At 39.9% G+C, this 18,264-nt stretch overlaps 1 long non-coding RNA gene across 2 annotated transcripts; it reads right to left on the bottom strand.

Annotated features, from left to right (window-relative positions):
• Positions 1-2,554: 2,554 nt before the first annotated feature.
• On the bottom strand, positions 2,555-17,954 carry LOC141627141 (uncharacterized). 2 transcript variants are annotated; one of them, XR_012536703.1, is made up of 5 exons: positions 17,480-17,954; positions 16,107-16,173; positions 15,584-15,622; positions 3,732-3,843; positions 2,555-2,875 (listed from the first exon to the last, which is right to left on the bottom strand). It is a non-coding gene; the product is annotated as an uncharacterized LOC141627141 (long non-coding RNA). The 2 variants fall into 2 exon arrangements; XR_012536704.1 differs by having other exon boundaries at positions 2,555-2,843; positions 17,480-17,953.
• Positions 17,955-18,264: the final 310 nt, after the last annotated feature.

Raw genomic sequence — 18,264 nt, 5'->3', positions numbered from 1 at the left:
TAGCTGCTTTTTAAAATCTATTTTAAACTTCATTCAAATTTCAGTAATTAGTTTAGAATCAACCAACCAAACCCCCCCCCCCCCCCCTCCCCAACAACAATTGTTACTACAATAGATTAAAAATAGAAAATAGAATTGATCTTGTCTCTCTGTGGTTCGACCCTTACTATCACTAGCTATAGTTTTAGTTTGGTTTATAAATTTAACTTTGATACAAAACGACGGTATCAAATTTTGGCGCCATTGCCGAGAAGACAGTGTAATTCTATTTGCTTTATTTTTAGTTTATTTTTCTTGTCTCAAGGAACTTTGGTTCCTTGAGGCCGTTGCTTACCTTTTCCTTCTAGTTTTGCTTGTGCACAGTTAGAAGAAGATTTCGAGAGGAAAACTTGAGTACTCCCGATTTTGCTACAATCATGCCAACAATATATGATCATTCTCAGCCAAAGGTACATGATATTCCTCAGGGATTTGGCCTCCATGTTCCTACACAGGGGACTTTTGATATCCGCCCCTCTCACATCTCTTTAGTAGAGCGGAACCTGTTTGGGGGATTACCAGATGAACTGGGAAGCATATGGAGATCTTCACGGATTATTGTTGTTCCATATCTGTACCGGCCGGAGTAACCCAAGATGAAGTAAAGGAGACATTATTTCTATACTCCTTGAAAGATTATGCGCGTCAATGGTACCGATACCTTGATAAGGTAGCAGCTCGAGTTACAAACTGGACATCTCTAGCTTTGGCTTTCTACAAAAGATATTATCCGCCTGTGAAAACCAATGCTTTGAGAAGTCAAATTACAAATTTCCAGCAAGGACTTGATGAGGAATTACATGAAGCATGGGTCCGTTTCTAGAAATTAGTTCGATCTGTTACTCACCACGGTTTTCAGCAGTGGTACCTTTGCAACCAATTTTATAATGCCTTGTACGACGACTACAGAGTCATCCTTGATGCGGCTGCAAGTGGTAGGTTCCAAAACAATGTGGATTCTAATAAAGGTTGGAACACTATTGAGGAGATGGCGGTTCATAGAGCTGAATATGCGAGTTCGCGTGGGAATTCGCGAAAGCCAAGTGAAGAAATGAGTGCCGTTGCGGCACTTGAAGCTTCTATTAATGCCCGGTTTGAAAAGCTCGAGTCTTCTAAAGCTTCCGAGAAGAAAATTAAAATTCCTGTTCATAACTCAAATGAGACCGCGAAATTGAGAGAAATAGTCCGAGCTCTTTTGGTTCAAGTTACGAAAATAGAAGAAGTTGGGATTGAATCTGCAAGGAATTTTGAGAAGCAGTTGGAGATTTTAGCGGCTAACCAAGTCTCTAATTCTTCAAGCAAATGTGAGGTTCCTATCGAGACACTTAATGCAATTCACCTCCGCAGTGGTCTCTCTAATGACGGTCCTGATAAGCCAAGAAAAGACTCGGAAAATGATGAAAAGTCAGATTTAAATTCTGGTGCGAAAACAAACTCCACTGCCAGTGCCAGTGGTCGATCGACCAACAACATCAGTCAATAGACTAAAATCTCTGACGAAAAAGTTTCTGACAATCAGGAACTATTCGAACCTAGTGCACTTGGTCGATCGACCGAGCCCCATAGTCGATTGACTGGGTCGCCAGTGCTGAATGAAAATCCGTCAATTGAATTGCAAAATACCTCAGCTAGTGATGATTTGACGGAGATTTTAAACATTCGGAAGACGAAAATTGTCGACCCTACGACAAGTGTTGCAGTCCCGTATCTGGAGCGTTTAAAGAATACAAAGTTGGAGCGTAAGTTCGGTAAGTTTTTGGAGATCGTCAACAATCTTGAGGTAACCATTCCTTTCACTGACTTAATTACCCAGGTACCTTCTTACACTAAGTTTATGAAGGATATTTTGACTCGTAAGAAGAATTTTAATGATGTTGGTACTATTGCTTTCACGGAGGAGTGTAATGTTCTTTCACGAAGCAACATACCACCTAAATTAAAAGACCCGGGTAGTTTTTCGATTCCATGTACTATAGGTAACCATGAATTTGGGAAAGCTCTTTGTGATCTAGGGGCCAGTGTTAGTGTTATGCCATACTCTGTGTGTGAAAAGTTGAATATAGGTAACCTTAAGGTGACCAATATGACCCTTCAGATGGCAGATAGATCGATTCAGAGACCCTTAGGTATTTTAGAAGATGTACCCGTTCGAGTGGGTAAGTTCTTTATTCCTGTCGATTTCGTCGTTTTAGACATTGCTGAGGATAGTCAGTCACCTATTATCTTAGGTAGCACTAGTAGAAAAATATTTATTTGCGGCTCCAAAAAAAGGGCCTTTTGCGGCGTTTTTCATGTAGCAGCAAATGGTAGGGCCGCAAATAACAAAGTTATTTGCGGCGTTAAAAAAACGCCGCAAATAAATGGTTATTTGCGGCGTTTTTTTGAAAAAACGCCGCAAATAAATAGGCTATTTGAGGCGTTTTTTTAAAAAAAACGCCGCAATAGGTATTAAAAAAAAAAAATTTTTTTTTTTTTTTTTTTTTACAAAAAAAATGATCTAAACAAATTATTTAAATATAATAGCTATCAAATAGAATAACAATCTTACATTATTTTCATTCATACATCAAATAGAATAAAACACATACAAATACACAATACTTCAAAACTAATTACAACACTAAAATACAAAATTAAAAAGTAACTCAAGTTTGATTCTAATCTCAAGTTTCTAAAACATAAAGACCCCATAGTATACTACGGCTATAGGACTCCTTCGTTCAACAAACCAGCTCTTATGTCACCTCTCCAAATGTTCACCGCTCAAAGTGATTTTCCTGGAGTGCGAGACAGTTGCAGCGGAACTGTCAACACAATTGGCATACAAATTTGTGAACTGCAGACATTTAATGAGAAAATTAAGAGATAAAATATTTTACAACATGCATTGTTAATGTGTGGGATGGTGTCACTGATAAAAACCTCTAAAGGCTAAAAGCAAAAAGTCTAGTAAAAAATCTTCATAGGTGATAAATAGGCAGTGTCTGACATTACCAATAAGGACATGCAACAATAACTTAAAGAGTTTAAAGACAGTTGCATGATCACAATGAACTTATATGAGATTGTGTTACATGCGAGACCAACCAACTTACCTTATTATGAGATGATGAATATATACTGGCTTGAGTTACTCTCACATTTGAAACAATCTCATACAAGACTACATGATAATAAATAGCTCAAGAAATCCAAACTCACAACAGAACGCCAAACAAGGGCCGAATCCCCGGCCTCACAACAGAACGCCAAACTCACCTTTTCTACAATTGCAATTACACTCGAGACAAATATTTATCGGCGGTCTACGAAGGGAATATGAGAAGGGAGGCTCATAGAATGGTTAACTTCGGAACAAGCATGACGTAAAGAGTGGCATGTCAAAAATGCACAACATGTTTGTAGTTAAAACAGTAGTTGAAAACATAATTTTCTGCAATACTTTGTGACACTAAAGATAAAGATACACAAGATTTAGTAGCATCACAAATTTCACAAAAGTCTACAAGTTAATAGAATCCAATGCAAATTAAACCGCCGTTTTCCAACAAACTAAAGCTATGCATTTGATATGTAAAAAAGCGAAGACATAATTTAGCAGCTTGCTGGTATATCGGTATATGGAACAAAGCCATAATTAGGCAGCTGATGGCAATAAAAAAAATAGAAGTTCAGAAGGCAGAGAAAAATACCTGTCATACCTTTGATGTCTTTGTTCTTTCTCTGCCACAAAAAATAGAAGTTCAAAAGCCATAATTAGGCAGCTTGCTGGTATATGGAACAAAGCCACCTTTATCCCTTTGCCTTACCAAATATTCAACACATCAGTTATAAATAAGCGCATAAGTAATTTTTTTTATATTGAAACCTCACTTGGCATTTACAATGTCAGAAATAAATACGAAGATTAAAGAGTTATACCTAGCGAATAGTGACAACATTGATAATCAAGATAGCAAATACATTTTACCCCTTGAGAGGATATAGCTAAGGTTATCATCAGGAGTTAACTAGACACAAGTCACGAGAGAGTAGCGTCGGAGAAACGAATCCTTAAGGCCCTTTGAAATCCATAACAAATTTGGTGTGTCCATTTATATGATAGCCATTTTGCTTAGCAGAAAAATGAGAGGCAAAGACACATTATTTTCTATAGAAATCTCCCTTTGCTTCAGCAAAAAAAATGGAAAGGGCGTACATTTAATGAAAAATAGAAATCTTTCTTCGCTTGAAAGTTGAAACCAGTCGTCGGTGTAGAAAAACAACACATTTGCATAGATAACTAATCCAATACGATTCATACCCCTCTTAGTAAGAATGTAAGATAAATTACAAATGTTTAAAAAAGAACATACCAAGAGTGAAATTTGTATTATATTGATAAGCACAAAACTAGGTGTCGTAAAAAGCTAGAATTAACCTACCAAATTAACAATTTATAAGCCAAACTATACTCTAGACTACTCTAAATGATAAAGTAATATAGTGCAAGTAAGGGTCGGTCCCAAGAGAAGGTCTTTTAAGCTAAAAACTTGAAATGTAAACTATTGATTACTAATGACAAAGCTATAGACAAACAATGGTTATTCACAATGGTAAACAATAGAGAGACATGAAAAAGGGGGGGTTTTGAGTTGATTGGTAACATGGAACAAAGTAAAATTTGCAAACTTGGTCTAACAAGCAATACAACAAACACTTGGTGAGTAAGATGATTCAATAATTAAAAGGAACTTGGTGCAATTCTCCCTTTGTAACCAACAATGGTAAAGTTTAACTCTTTAACTACTCTCCTCTTAATTTCTACCCAATACTTTCAAGTCAAGATGATAACACACACAAATTAAACCATCTATGTATATTCTTCAAGTTTAACCAACAATTCATTAAACCATGAGTGCAAGTTAAGCATGAGCATTAAAGATAAACCAAGACAAGAAGCTAGGATCAATTCTCACAAGATTAAACCATACAAATGAGAAAAGACATGAAATTTCCTACTTTTTGCATGAATCCTTTAAACCAATTCAACATACAACAAGCTTGCTCCAAACAATCCTAGACAAATTAACAATTTCTCTAGAATTTGCAATAGTTGAACAAATAAGAAGCATGGATGGCCAACCCAAACATAAATTCATTCAACAAGAAGATTAAGCATAAGGAAAGATCATTAGATAAATAAAAGGAGATTAAAAGAGTCTTACAATACCAAAGTTGAAGACTTTGGATGAATTACACCAAGAAAGGAAGGATTTAGCCTTCCATAGTCTTCAAAACCCAAAGAAATAAAGAAAGATTACAACTTTGCATCCAAAATGAAGTGTTCTTCTACTACAAGTTTCTAGAGATTATTCAATACTTAGGTGATAACTAGGTCTTCAAACATGAGGGGTATATATATGGGTGCACACCCTTCTAGGTTAAACACCTCAAAACAAGCCCAAAAACACGGAATGTTTACTTAAGCCCTCGTTGGGGTGGTGACACCTCAAAGAGTTTTGTGAATGGTCAATTCAACCACTTGAGGGACCAAAATTCCCGACAAGGTCAAGGTTCAAACTCTCAAGGGAATAGGAATGGGAATTTCAATCAAGAAGGAAATAGGAATGGGAATTTCAACAACCAAGGTAGAAATCAAAACCAAGGTCAATCATCCCAATTCGGCAATCAAGGTAACAACAACAATTCTCAAAAGGAACCAAGTGTTCAAGACTTGCTTAAGACCATTTTGCAAGAGCAAGTCAAAACGAACAAGAGGCTTGACAAGATTGATGCCGACAAGAATGTTAGTGATGCCAAGGTTGCCAACCTTGAAGTCCAACTTGGCCAAATTGCTCAAGAACTTGCCAAGAAGAATCAAAGAACCTCAACTTCTATTCCCTCCACTACATTTCCTCCTAGAGAAAATGCTAGTGCCATGACATTGAGGAAGGGGAGAACCTTAGAATCCCCTCCCAAGAAGAAGAGAAGGGGCAAGTCACAAGAAAGGGTTATTGACATTGAAGAGCAAATTGAAGAAGAGCTTGTGGTTGAACAAGAGAAAGGATCATCTTCAAAAGCTAATGAGGACAAAGAAAAGAGTCCTTGGAGCATTGACAAGGGAAAGGAGGGAAGCACCAACACAAAGGATCAACTCAAAGAGATTGAACAAGAGTATGAACCGGAGGTACCATTTCCTAGTGCCCTCACAAGTCCCAAGAAGTTTGATAAAGACACCGATCTTTATGAGACTTTTAAGAAATGTGAGGTCAACATCCCTCTTTTTACTATCATTAACACCGTTCCTAGGTATGCAAAGTTTCTCAAAGAACTTTGCACCCCTAAACGGAAGCCAAGGAAAGGAGTTGAAAGAGTCACGGTTAGTAGGCATGTCTCGGCAATTTTCAAACAAAATCTTCCCAAAAAGTGCGATGATTCGGGCATGCTAACTATACCGTGCTCAATTGGAGGCAAAGCCTTTGCTAGAGCTATGCTAGACTCGGGGTCCTCTATTAATGTCATGCCTTATTCCATTTATGAGACCTTAGAATTACCTCCTTGTCAGGACCAATGTTGTGATTCAATTGGCGGATCGTTCCACAATTCACCCTAAGGGTCTTGTAGAGGATGTGTTGGTAGAAGTTGATAGCTTCATATTTCCTACGATTTTTATGTTTTGGACATGGAACCGGACTCTAAGGCTACACCCCTCTTGTTAGGGAGGCCTTTCATGAGAACATCCAAAACCAAGCTTGACATGTATGATGGAACTTTGACCATGGAATTTGAAGGGAAAGTTTTGAAATACAATGTGTATGAGACGATGAAAAAGACCGATGATTTGAGTTGTTGTTACTTTCTTGATAAAATTGAACAATTGGCAAATCGAGTTTACCAAATTAGTCAAAGGGACCCACTCGAGGTAGCCCTCACTAACAATGTCGAGAAGGAAGGATTGCGGTTTTTGTTGTCTCATGATGTGCAGGAAAATATAGAAGCATTGGAAAAAGAAGAGCCACTAGAAGAATCAAAGGAAGAAAACGAAATGAGGGAAATTGAGGAGGAAATCCCGAGCCGGGCGCGACTGCGCGATTCGGCGCTTGACTGCTGACTCACCACCAGTCCGACTGCGCGATTCAGCTTCACTCCACCAAAGATTGTTTTTCTTCCTCCTCTTATGATTATCAAGCTAAATTTCTTCCTCTACAGGCTTCCCTTGAAAGACCACTTCCATCCATCATTAAGCCACCCACCCCCGATCTAAAACCACTCCCCGACCATTTGAAATATGTCTTTCTTGGGGCAAATAACACTCTACCCCTCATAATTTCAAACCAACTTGAGGGTGATCAAGAAAGGAGATTGGTGGATGTTTTGCATAAGTACAAAGAAGCATTTGGATGGAGCATCGCGGATATCAAGGGGATAAGCCCAAGCACTTGCATGCACAAAATTCGATTGGAAAAGGATGCAAAACCCGTTCGGCAACCACAACGGAGGCTTAACCCACCTATGATGGAAGTTGTCAAGGAAGAAGTTATCAAACTTCTCCAAATGGGTATTATCTTTCCAATTAGTGACTCCCAATGGGTAAGTCCTACTCAAGTTGTGCCAAAGAAGGGAGGGGTGACGGTAGTCAAAAACACTCAAGGGGCATTGATCCCCACCCGTTTGCAAACGGGATGGAGGGTGTGTATTGATTATCGCCGCCTCAACCAAGTCACTTGGAAGGACCATTTCCCCCTACCCTTTCTAGATCAAATGCTAGAGAGGTTAGGTGGGAAAGAGTACTATTGTTTTTTGGATGGATATTCCTGTATTTTCAAATCCCCATTCACCCGGAGGATCAATCCAAAACAACCTTCACTTGCCCATTTGGTACTTATGCTTACCGCCGCATGCCCTTTGGATTGTGCAATGCCCCCGGCACTTTCCAACGATGCATGATGAGCATTTTCTCGGACTATGTGGAGCGTATTTTGGAAGTCTTCATGGATGACTTCACCATTCATGGAGACTCATTTGACTCGTGTCTAGACCATCTCGCTATGGTCCTATCACGATGCATAGACTCTCACCTCGTTTTAAATTCTGAAAAGTGTCACTTAATGGTGAGTAGTGGAATCGTGCTAGGACACATAGTGTCGAAAAGAGGGATTGAGGTGGATATGGCAAAGGTGGATGTGATTAAAACCTTACCGTATCCATCTAATACTCGAGACGTGAGGTCGTTCTTGGGACACGCGGGTTTTTATCGAAGGTTTATTAAGGATTTCTCTAAAATAGCTAACCCCTTGTGCAAACTTTTGCACAAGGATGTGGAGTTCGTGTTTGATGATCATTGTAGGGAAGCATTTGACTTGTTGAAGGAAAGACTTGTATCGGCCCCAATCATTCAAGCACCCAAGTGGGATCGGCCTTTTGAGATCATGACCGATGCAAGCGATTTTGCCATTGGAGCCGTGTTGGGACAAAAAGATGACAAAGCTTCATATGTGATCCAATATGCTTCTTCACTCTTGAATGATGCTCAGCGGAACTACACCGTCACGGAAAAGGAATTTTTAGCGGTGGTGTATGCCATTGAAAAATTCCGGGCTTATCTCTTGGGTGCAAAGGTCATCATCTATACCGATCACAAGTCTATAAGGCAACTTGTAGACAAGAAAGACACCAAGGCAAGGCTCATGAGATGGGTGCTTTTGTTGAGCGAGTTTGACATAGAGATCAAGGACAAGCAAGGGAGTGCTAATGTGGTGGCCGACCATTTGAGTAGGCTTCACATCAATGAAGATCTCGTGAAGACTATGGGGGTAGTTGACGGTAGCTTACCACATGAATCCCTTTATTCCATAAAGGCCGTTGAGCCTTGGTATGCCAACCTTGTCAATTACATGGTCACCAAGAAGTTTCCCACCTCCCTTTCATCTAGTCAAAGGAACAAGATCAAGTCCGATTCTAGATTCTATATATGGGATGAGCCGTATCTATGGAAAATGTGTCAAGACCAAGTCATCCGACGTTGTGTTCCGGATGTAGAAATCCCATCCATCCTAAAACATTGTCATGAGTACGCTTGTGGGGGTCACTTTGGGCCTCATAGAACGGCACGTAAAATCCTTGAGTGCGGGTTCTATTGGCCCAAATTGTTTAAAGATGCTCACGTTTTCGTCAACACTTGTGACAAATGCCAACGAGTTGGCAACATATCGCGACGAAACGAAATGCCCCAACAACCAATGCTCTATTTGGAGATTTTCGATGTGTGGGGGATAGACTTCATGGGTCCATTGTATCTTTACATCCTTTTAGCGGTGGACTACGTCTCAAAATGGGTCGAGGCTATACCCACTCGGAATGATGACGCAAGGACGGTTTCTAGCTTTGTTCACAATAACATTTTCTCAAGGTTCGGCTATCCTAGGGCGTTGATAAGTGACCGGGGGACTCATTTTTGCAATAGGATTTTGGAGGGATTGCTAAAGAGGTACGGGGTCGTGCACAAAGTCTCCACCGCCTATCACCCACAAACCAATGGGCAAGCGGAAATTTCCAATCGGGAGATCAAGAGCATCTTACAAAAAACAGTGAACCCCGATAGGAAAGATTAGAGTCAAAGGTTGAATGATGCTCTTTGGGCATACCGCACCGCCTATAAGACACCCATTGGTATGTCCCCATACCGACTCATTTATGGGAAGGCATGTCACCTTCCTTTGGAAGTGGAGCATAGGGCCTATTGGGCCATCAAATCCTTCAACCAAAGCATTGATGATGCGGGGCTCCATCGGAAGCTTACTTCAAGAAATTGAAGAAATCCGTCTTGACTCTTATGATAATGCCGCCATATACAAAGAGAAAGCTAGAATATGGCATGATCGAATGATAAGTCGACGGGTTTTCAAAGAAGGCACCAAAGTTCTTGTGTTCCAAAATCGGTTAAAGTTGTTCTCCGGGAAGCTAAGATCAAGATGGGTTGGACCGTTCATTGTGAGCAAGGTCCATCCTCATGGAGCGGTCGAAGTTGAGAACCCGAGCACGGGAAAGACAATCAAGGTGAATGGTCAACGGCTTAAAGAGTATCATGAAGGCATGGAAGCACAAATTGTTGAACAAGTCACCTTGGAAGACCCCGTTTACCAAGCTTAAGCGTGAGAAGCACTTTGTCGAGCCATCGACGTTAAACATACGGCAACTTTTGTAAATATTCCCTCTTTGTAGCATAGAATTTACCGCTTTCTTGTCAATTTATTTACTCTTAACGCGTTTTAGAAGCATGCATTATGGATTCTTTTGAAAGTTTGTTGAAGTGTTTGAAGGACGTAGGATGAAGCTCCTTGGGAAGCGTGCCCAAGTCGTATTGGGAAGTGAAATGACTCGGGACACCATCTAGACGAGTCAAAGGAAGGAAAAGCACGAAAGGAAGGCCAAGAATCCCCACAAAGAAAAAGTTGATGGCAAGTTTTTACTCGACAACCCGCCAGGAAGCGCAGCCTGCGCCAAAAAGCGCAGCCTGCGCAGTTAAAATGCGCAGCCTGCGCAGGTAGCAGCCACGGGATTTAGAAGGAGCTTTTTACAAACCAAAAATTCACTTTCATTCATTCATTTCGACACATTATACCTTCCACTCCCAAATTTCCCAACTCAAACTTCATCAACCTTCATCAAAATCCACCATCAAACCTTCAACAAACTCCTTCCTTTCATCACAATCACCTCTCAACCCAACCCAACAACTCAAATACTCACTTTACCTTTCAAATTGCTGATTTTCCCCAATTTTATCCCAAACCCTAACCTTGCACATTGTGGATTCAAGTTCGTTTCAAGAGATTTCTGGGTAATTGGAGCATTCTTGGAAGGGTTTTTAGCATTATACTTCAATCAACTAGCATTTTAAGTGGATTCGGGGAGGTATAACAACTTTTCCAATCTTTTGCTTTACTTACCTTGCTTTAATCCGAGATTAGGTGTTTTTACATTGAATTTTTGGATAATTTTGATTGATTGTTGTCTTTAATTGCTGGGATAAACTTGTTTTCTGAGAAAGGGAAGAGGTATTCAACAAACATCACTTAATCCCACCTTCTTGAATTTGTGCCTTGAAGGTGTTTGTTGAATTGCCTCAACGAGAGCAAAACTGTTTTGAGTGTTTTTGTTGGTCTTTTTGGTGCTCTTGCTTGCTAGGAACCATGGTTTTCGGTAAGAGGAAAGCTCAACAAGGGGAGGGAAGTAACCCCAAGGTGTTTAACGGGAATGAGGGTCTTAATGCGGAACAAAAGAAAATCTTTGCAAAACTTGAAAAAGAAAACCCCGTCCCCATCACCAAATTCCTCCACCGTGACACTCTTCAAGAACTAGGACTAGAGGAAATCACTTTTCAACTCTTGAGTCGGGTAGGATTAGAGCAATACATGGACCTTCATGATGACACCTACCGCTCTTTTACTTATGAATTCTTGTCCACCATCTCCAAAACGGGGGAGGGGGCGAATGAGAGAGTGAATTTCCGTCTTCATAAAGTGTGGCATTCGATTTCTTTTGATGAGGTAAGAGAGATTTTGAGAATCACAAAACCGCCCTCCCTGGCCAACCCACCCAAGGGCAAGCTTAATGAGGTGTGGTGTCACCTCACGGGAAGGGACGCTCAAGATCACAATGACAAACTTTCCGCCATAACCAACCCCGCAATCCGTATTTTAACAAGATGTTTGGCTTGTTGGTTCTTCTCCGTGGGAGCCGACGAAAGTGAGTGATGCGGTGAGGGAGTGCATTTGGGCTATGCTCCCGAAGGAGTGGTGTGCTTGGATTAGGCACGGCTTTTTGTTGATTCTTGTTTAAAACATAAGAAGAGGAGGGGAGGTAATATCAATGGTGGGGGTCTCATCACCCTTTTTGTGGAGAAATATGTGGGCTCGACGTCGGATGACCAACTCCCCGTTTGGGGAAATCATTTTTATAATGCACATGGACTTGAGGAAACCCATATGATCCAGGTCCTTGATAAACAAAATTTTCAATGCAATTGGTTGGGAGTGGGGAAAACTCCCTACATGGTTCTACCAAAGAACGGCCCGATTCCTCATGGCACCCATGACATTCATTTCTTTTGCCCGCCCGACACGCCGAACAAAGGGAGGCACAAAGGGGGCACAAAGGAGAAGGGTCGAACCACCCCTATTGTCCACATTGATAGTGAAGAAGAGAGGGAGATTCGGAACATAGAGCGTGACCCGCCCATCCATGACACACCAATGTTTGAGGCGGGGACAAGCTCTACTCCACCAATCGCCCCGTGGCAACAACAAATGTTTAATTACTTCACGGAGACCCGGGGGACTTTGGAGGCAATTAGTGGGAGAGTTGATAGCTCTCATGCTTGGCAACAACAACAAACGCCAAGGCTTGAGAGTTTGGATCAATGGAGGGTTGCTAGTTTGGAGCACCAAAAGTCGAGTGCGGAGGCCGAAAGAGCCCAAATGAAGATGCTTCAAGAGATGGCTAAGAGGCAAGATGAGGCCTATGCTTGGCAACAACAACAAGCCAAGTACATGGAAAAGCAACAAGCCATGTGGAAGGCCCAAAATGAATGGAGAGAGCAAGCGACTCAACAATTCGGGGTGCAAAATGAGAGGCACCACCAATATGTTGAAGACTCCTATGAAGATGCTCAAGCTCACGAGGATTCTTTTGGGCTTATCCGTGGCCTTTTCGGCATGACCCTCCATCAAAATGACCCCACCTACCAACCAACCATTACCGAGCCACAAGTTGAGGAGGCCTATGAGAGGGCCAAAAGAGTGAGGCAAGCAAGAGGAAGGAGAAGAAGAGATCAAGGGACATATGAGCAAGGGGAAGGCTCGGGTCCCTCCAACTACCAACCTTGAGCGGATGAAGAGTACTCCTCCACATTGAGGACAATGTGGAATCTAAGTGTGGGGGAGTAAGATGATTGAAGTTGTAATATATGTACATTTCTTTATGTTTCCATTGAATGCATGTAATGAAAAAAAAAAAAAAAAAAAAATGAAAATCCCGGCTAGGTGAAAACCCACAAGGGTGGGCGCCTAGGCAAGATTGGAAAAGGTAGCCGAGGACGGAATGAAAACCCGAAAGGGCATTCCGGGCAAAATGAAGAATCGAGTTGCGAGCCACCGATGAGAGGAAAGGAAAAGCTAAGGTGAAAACCCGAAAGGGCACCTTAGGCAAAATGAGGGATTTTCAAACAAAAAAATCGAAAAATTGAAAAATACAACACCAAAAAGATGGAGGGACAAGAAGGGAGTGATAAGGAGGGTCAAGGAAGGAGGCTAGTTCTAGGACTTAATTTTCTTTTGTGTCACAAAATTTGTTTCAAATTGGTGGATTTTCCGATTGGCTACTTGAGTTGTTGATTCTTAAGGGTGTTTGGCCAACCAAGTAGCATGATCTCACTTTTATGTGGAGTGATAAGGGGGTGTTATAAGTAGTGATGATTTGTGATTAATAGGAGGATGTGTGGGTCACTTTGCTATTGCCTTGGGATAAGGCAAAAGTGACCATTTCTATTTGGGCGATATAAGAAGGGTGGAGTTGCGTGATGAGTCGGAGAAGGAGGTGTGTTGTGTCTTGTTAAGAGGGATGACATAAGGAGGGCGTGTGAGAGAAGAGAGAGCATGTGTCAACTTTGAGTCTTTATTTTTTTTTTCATAGGTGGTTGTCAAAGAGGGAGATATAAGAAGGTCGTGGTAAGGGAAGAGTGGTCATTCACTCCTACACTCTCTTGTAGACTTCGTGATTGCTTGTTTCGGGTTTTGCTCGGGACTAGCAAAAGTCTAAGTGGGGGGGAGTTTGATAGTAACGTTTTGTGTCGGTCTAAGAGGGTGATTTTATCGCCCTCGTGTCTTTTAATATGGGTCTTTTAGTATGTTTTTCCTAGCACTTGGCATAGGGGTTGATGTGGTTGAACTTGTGTAATTCTCCTCGGTTGGACGATTGATCTTCATGAACGGAACCCGAGAGGCATAGAGCACCCTTCAAAGGTTAAGACAAGCGGCAAGGAGCTCCCATGTAGCCTAGAAACCAGTTGAAGGAAGTAGGAGTAAAGCTTGGAAAGTAAAGAATGAAGCAAAACTTGAGAAGTTTGAAGTGACTCTCGAGGGCGCGACTAACGCTAACAATTGGCGCGACTGCTTTTCCGACTTCAAAGAGAGAGAGAGAGAGAGAGAGGCCTGCGCAAATCTGTTTTTTTAAACACGGGCTTAAGTAAACATTCCGTGTTTTTGGGCTTGTTTTGAGGTGTTTAACCTAGAAGGGTGTGCACCCATATATATACCCCTCATGTTTGAAGACCTAGTTATCACCTAAGTATTGAATAATCTCTAGAAACTTGTAGTAGAAGAACACTTCATTTTGGATGCAAAGTTGTAATCTTTCTTTATTTCTTTGGGTTTTGAAGACTATGGAAGGCTAAATCCTTCCTTTCTTGGTGTAATTCATCCAAAGTCTCCAACTTTGGTATTGTAAGACTCTTTTAATCTCCTTTTATTTATCTAATGATCTTTCCTTATGCTTAATCTTCTTGTTGAATGAATTTATGTTTGGGTTGGCCATCCATGCTTCTTATTTGTTCAACTATTGCAAATTCTAGAGAAATTGTTAATTTGTCTAGGATTGTTTGGAGCAAGCTTGTTGTATGTTGAATTGGTTTAAAGGATTCATGCAAAAAGTAGGAAATTTCATGTCTTTTCTCATTTGTATGGTTTAATCTTGTGAGAATTGATCCTAGCTTCTTGTCTTGGTTTATCTTTAATGCTCATGCTTAACTTGCACTCATGGTTTAATGAATTGTTGGTTAAACTTGAAGAATATACATAGATGGTTTAATTTGTGTGTGTTATCATCTTGACTTGAAAGTATTGGGTAGAAATTAAGAGGAGAGTAGTTAAAGAGTTAAACTTTACCATTGTTGGTTACAAAGGGAGAATTGCACCAAGTTCCTTTTAATTATTGAATCATCTTACTCACCAAGTGTTTGTTGTATTGCTTGTTAGACCAAGTTTGCAAATTTTACTTTGTTCCATGTTACCAATCAACTCAAAAACCCCCCCTTTTTCATGTCTCTCTATTGTTTACCATTGTGAATAACCATTGTTTGTCTATAGCTTTGTCATTAGTAATCAATAGTTTACATTTCAAGTTTTTAGCTTAAAAGACCTTCTCTTGGGACCGACCCTTACTTGCACTATATTACTTTATCATTTAGAGTAGTCTAGAGTATAGTTTGGCTTATAAATTGTTAATTTGGTAGGTTATTCTAGCTTTTTACGACACCTAGTTTTGTGCTTATCATATATACTTCTATTTGCGGCGTTCAATGGCCTAAACGCCTCAAATAACATTCTGTGTTTTTAAAAAAATATTAAATTCAGTTCTTATTTGCTGCGTTTAGAAAAAAAAGCCTCAAATAAAGAGCCGCAAATTAATGTTTTTCTACTAAAAGAGCTATCGACTGAAATTTAATTTAGTGGAAAACCCAATTGAGGTGAAGTTAGATCGAGTTCCTAAAAAATACTTGTCCTACCTCTGATGTCTGTGTTCTTTCTCTGCCACAATTGAGTTCCTGAAAAATGTCCATCATAAGTTCAGAATGTAGAAAAAAGCAAGGCATATTATGAGATTACAATTAATCCAAACAATTTATCAGTAAGTTCAAAATCTAACCCTAAACTAGTTGACAGATGCAATAGCTAAGCTAACATTGAAGCATTAATTACCATGTAATCATGCGAAGTGACAAGGAGATTAGGGGTGCAGGATGGGTTATTGGACGAATATTGCCATTCCATGTTCGGGACTCACTAATGGAGAAGTTCTAATACTCGATTGCAAAAGTGTCCAAACAAAACCTATCTAAGAAACACCATACTAATATCGATCATACAAAATTAATTTAGACAACTAACTAAGCGGATGGGAAGATCGTTACCAAAACATCTTTTTAATAATCTAATTAGTATTAGTTAGCTTCATATAAGTAATACGAAGTATGCTAGTTCAATTAGGCCAACTTACATAAACTTACATGTTGAAATGGAAACCAGTACCTTATTTTCAACAAGCTAAGCTATCTTCTCAACTAGCGTCACCTTCTTTGTTTGTCGGGTAAGGAATCTGTTTCGATTCGAAAGACGCAAAACATCCCTGAATCATGCATTGACAAAATCATAAACAAGCAATAGAACAAGCTAATTATCAATATGCATATCAATGCTACAATGACACTCCAACAGCCAATCTCAAATGTCAGTCCCTCGAACAGTCCAAATTGCAAGAATGATGTCTTTAGAAATCCATATCCTACACACTATTTGGTCAAATTTCATATTCTTAATATCACTGAACAATTCATAGATGACCCGTTGTTACTCGAACCTTTATATCTCGAGTTATAGTCCACAACTTCGGGTTGATTCTTGATTCAAATGAGGCCTCAAAGAGACTGCTAGTGCTCGACAATATAAAAGAATCTTTGAACTAATCACACCAGTGAGATTGACATCCTTTATGATGGGTTTCGATGGAGAAAATACGGATAGAAAGTAGTCAAGGGTAACCTCAATCCCAGGTGAGCATGCAATTTAATCTCCTGCAGCTGTAATTTATTTTTCTGAAAAATTCTACTTACGATTTGTTCCTTAACATTCAGAAACTATCAGTTTTTATGATATGATATTTGAATACTTTCTCACTTGGGAGATCTAAAATATAACATGTCAATACCCAAGTGTTTCTAAGGCTCCAGTAGATTGTGAGTTAAACTTGCTAAAATTCTAGTCTGTTCATAAAGATCACCAAGCACCACGTCAAGCTCAAATAAAGTGGGATTATTCTAACAATGTAATAGGCTAAAACAAGTGAATCATCTCTTAATAAAGATTATAGAAGTTGGAAACAGTAAAACAATTAAAATGAAATGCCATCTAAATAAGCATTCTTATCCTCCCATGACTCAAATAAACAAAGCACGCTAGGTGAACACCCATTTCAAACAGTCCTAAATAGTCTATTTGTTAGGAAACAAAACAAATTATAACTACTTCAATGCATCTGGTACCTATGTTTCAACTGTCCTAAATATCAAATGATGTGGCATAGTTACACACTTACACCTCCGTTTGGTGTTGGTTATGAGACTTAATAGTCTAATAATTATAATTTACAAACCAATGCCATAAAATCATCAAAGTTCACAAATAAATGAACAGCTACAACTTCAATCGGTAAAATTAGGATGCTAATGATGTTATTTTTGTCATGAAATGATAATTAAGCATAACTAAAGCCAAATACAACAACAATTATGCTATAAGCATATAATTTATCATTTCATATCTAAAGTAAAATTACTAAGATACTAATTTTGAATCACCCAGAAACCCTAAAAGCTAAATTAAATCATTCAAGAGAATAATTTTACCTATTAGTTAAGGAGAGAGTGAAAGGAAGGCACCGCCTGTGGTGAGGGAGATATGGTGACATCCGGCGCGGTGGGGAAATGTCGAGCCGACGAGATTTGACGCATTTTGTGAGGGCGTGCATGCGGGTGAAGACTGGTGTTTGGAAAGTTTCCACTGGTGGGCGAGTCTCAGGATGTAGGTGGGGCTCCGGGCCTCCGGCTAAGTCGTCTGTCGGTGTACAAACCTGAGGAGAAAAGTCGCGAAAATGCGGTAGTTAACAGGACGGTGACATATCGTAGAGGGCGAAGGACGGTGGTTCGTAACGGCGACCGCCTTGGTCGACGCGGTAGATTGAGAGGTGTGAGACTGTGAGGGATGAGGGATGAGGGAGAAAGTGAGAAATAATGAAACAAAATTAGGGATTTGGACTTGTTGTCTTTGACAGGGATGAATGACAGAATGAGTGAGGAAGTGTTACTTGCTTCTCTTGTAAATATCCATTATCTTATTGCTGCGTTTGGGGATAAAACGCCTCATATTGTTCTATTTGCGGCATTTTTTCAGTAAACGCATCAAATAACCTTGTGTTTTAAAAAAAAAAAAATTAATTCAATTTTTATTTGCTGATTTTTGGCTAAAACGCCGCAAATGAAGAGCCGCAAATTAATGTTTTTCTACTAGTGTAGACCATTTTTACATACGGCTGGGGTCGTGATAGATGTCAAACTCGGAGTCTTGACCTTGGAGGTAGGGGATGACACAATTGAGTTCAGTCTTGCTCGCACTGCGATCGAACCTCATCAAT

Source organism: Silene latifolia, chromosome Y, assembly GCF_048544455.1.
Source record: "Silene latifolia isolate original U9 population chromosome Y, ASM4854445v1, whole genome shotgun sequence".
Lineage (NCBI taxonomy): Eukaryota > Viridiplantae > Streptophyta > Magnoliopsida > Caryophyllales > Caryophyllaceae > Silene > Silene latifolia.
Note: the sequence above shows the minus strand (reverse complement) of the source record. Positions and strands in the feature narration are given on the sequence as shown.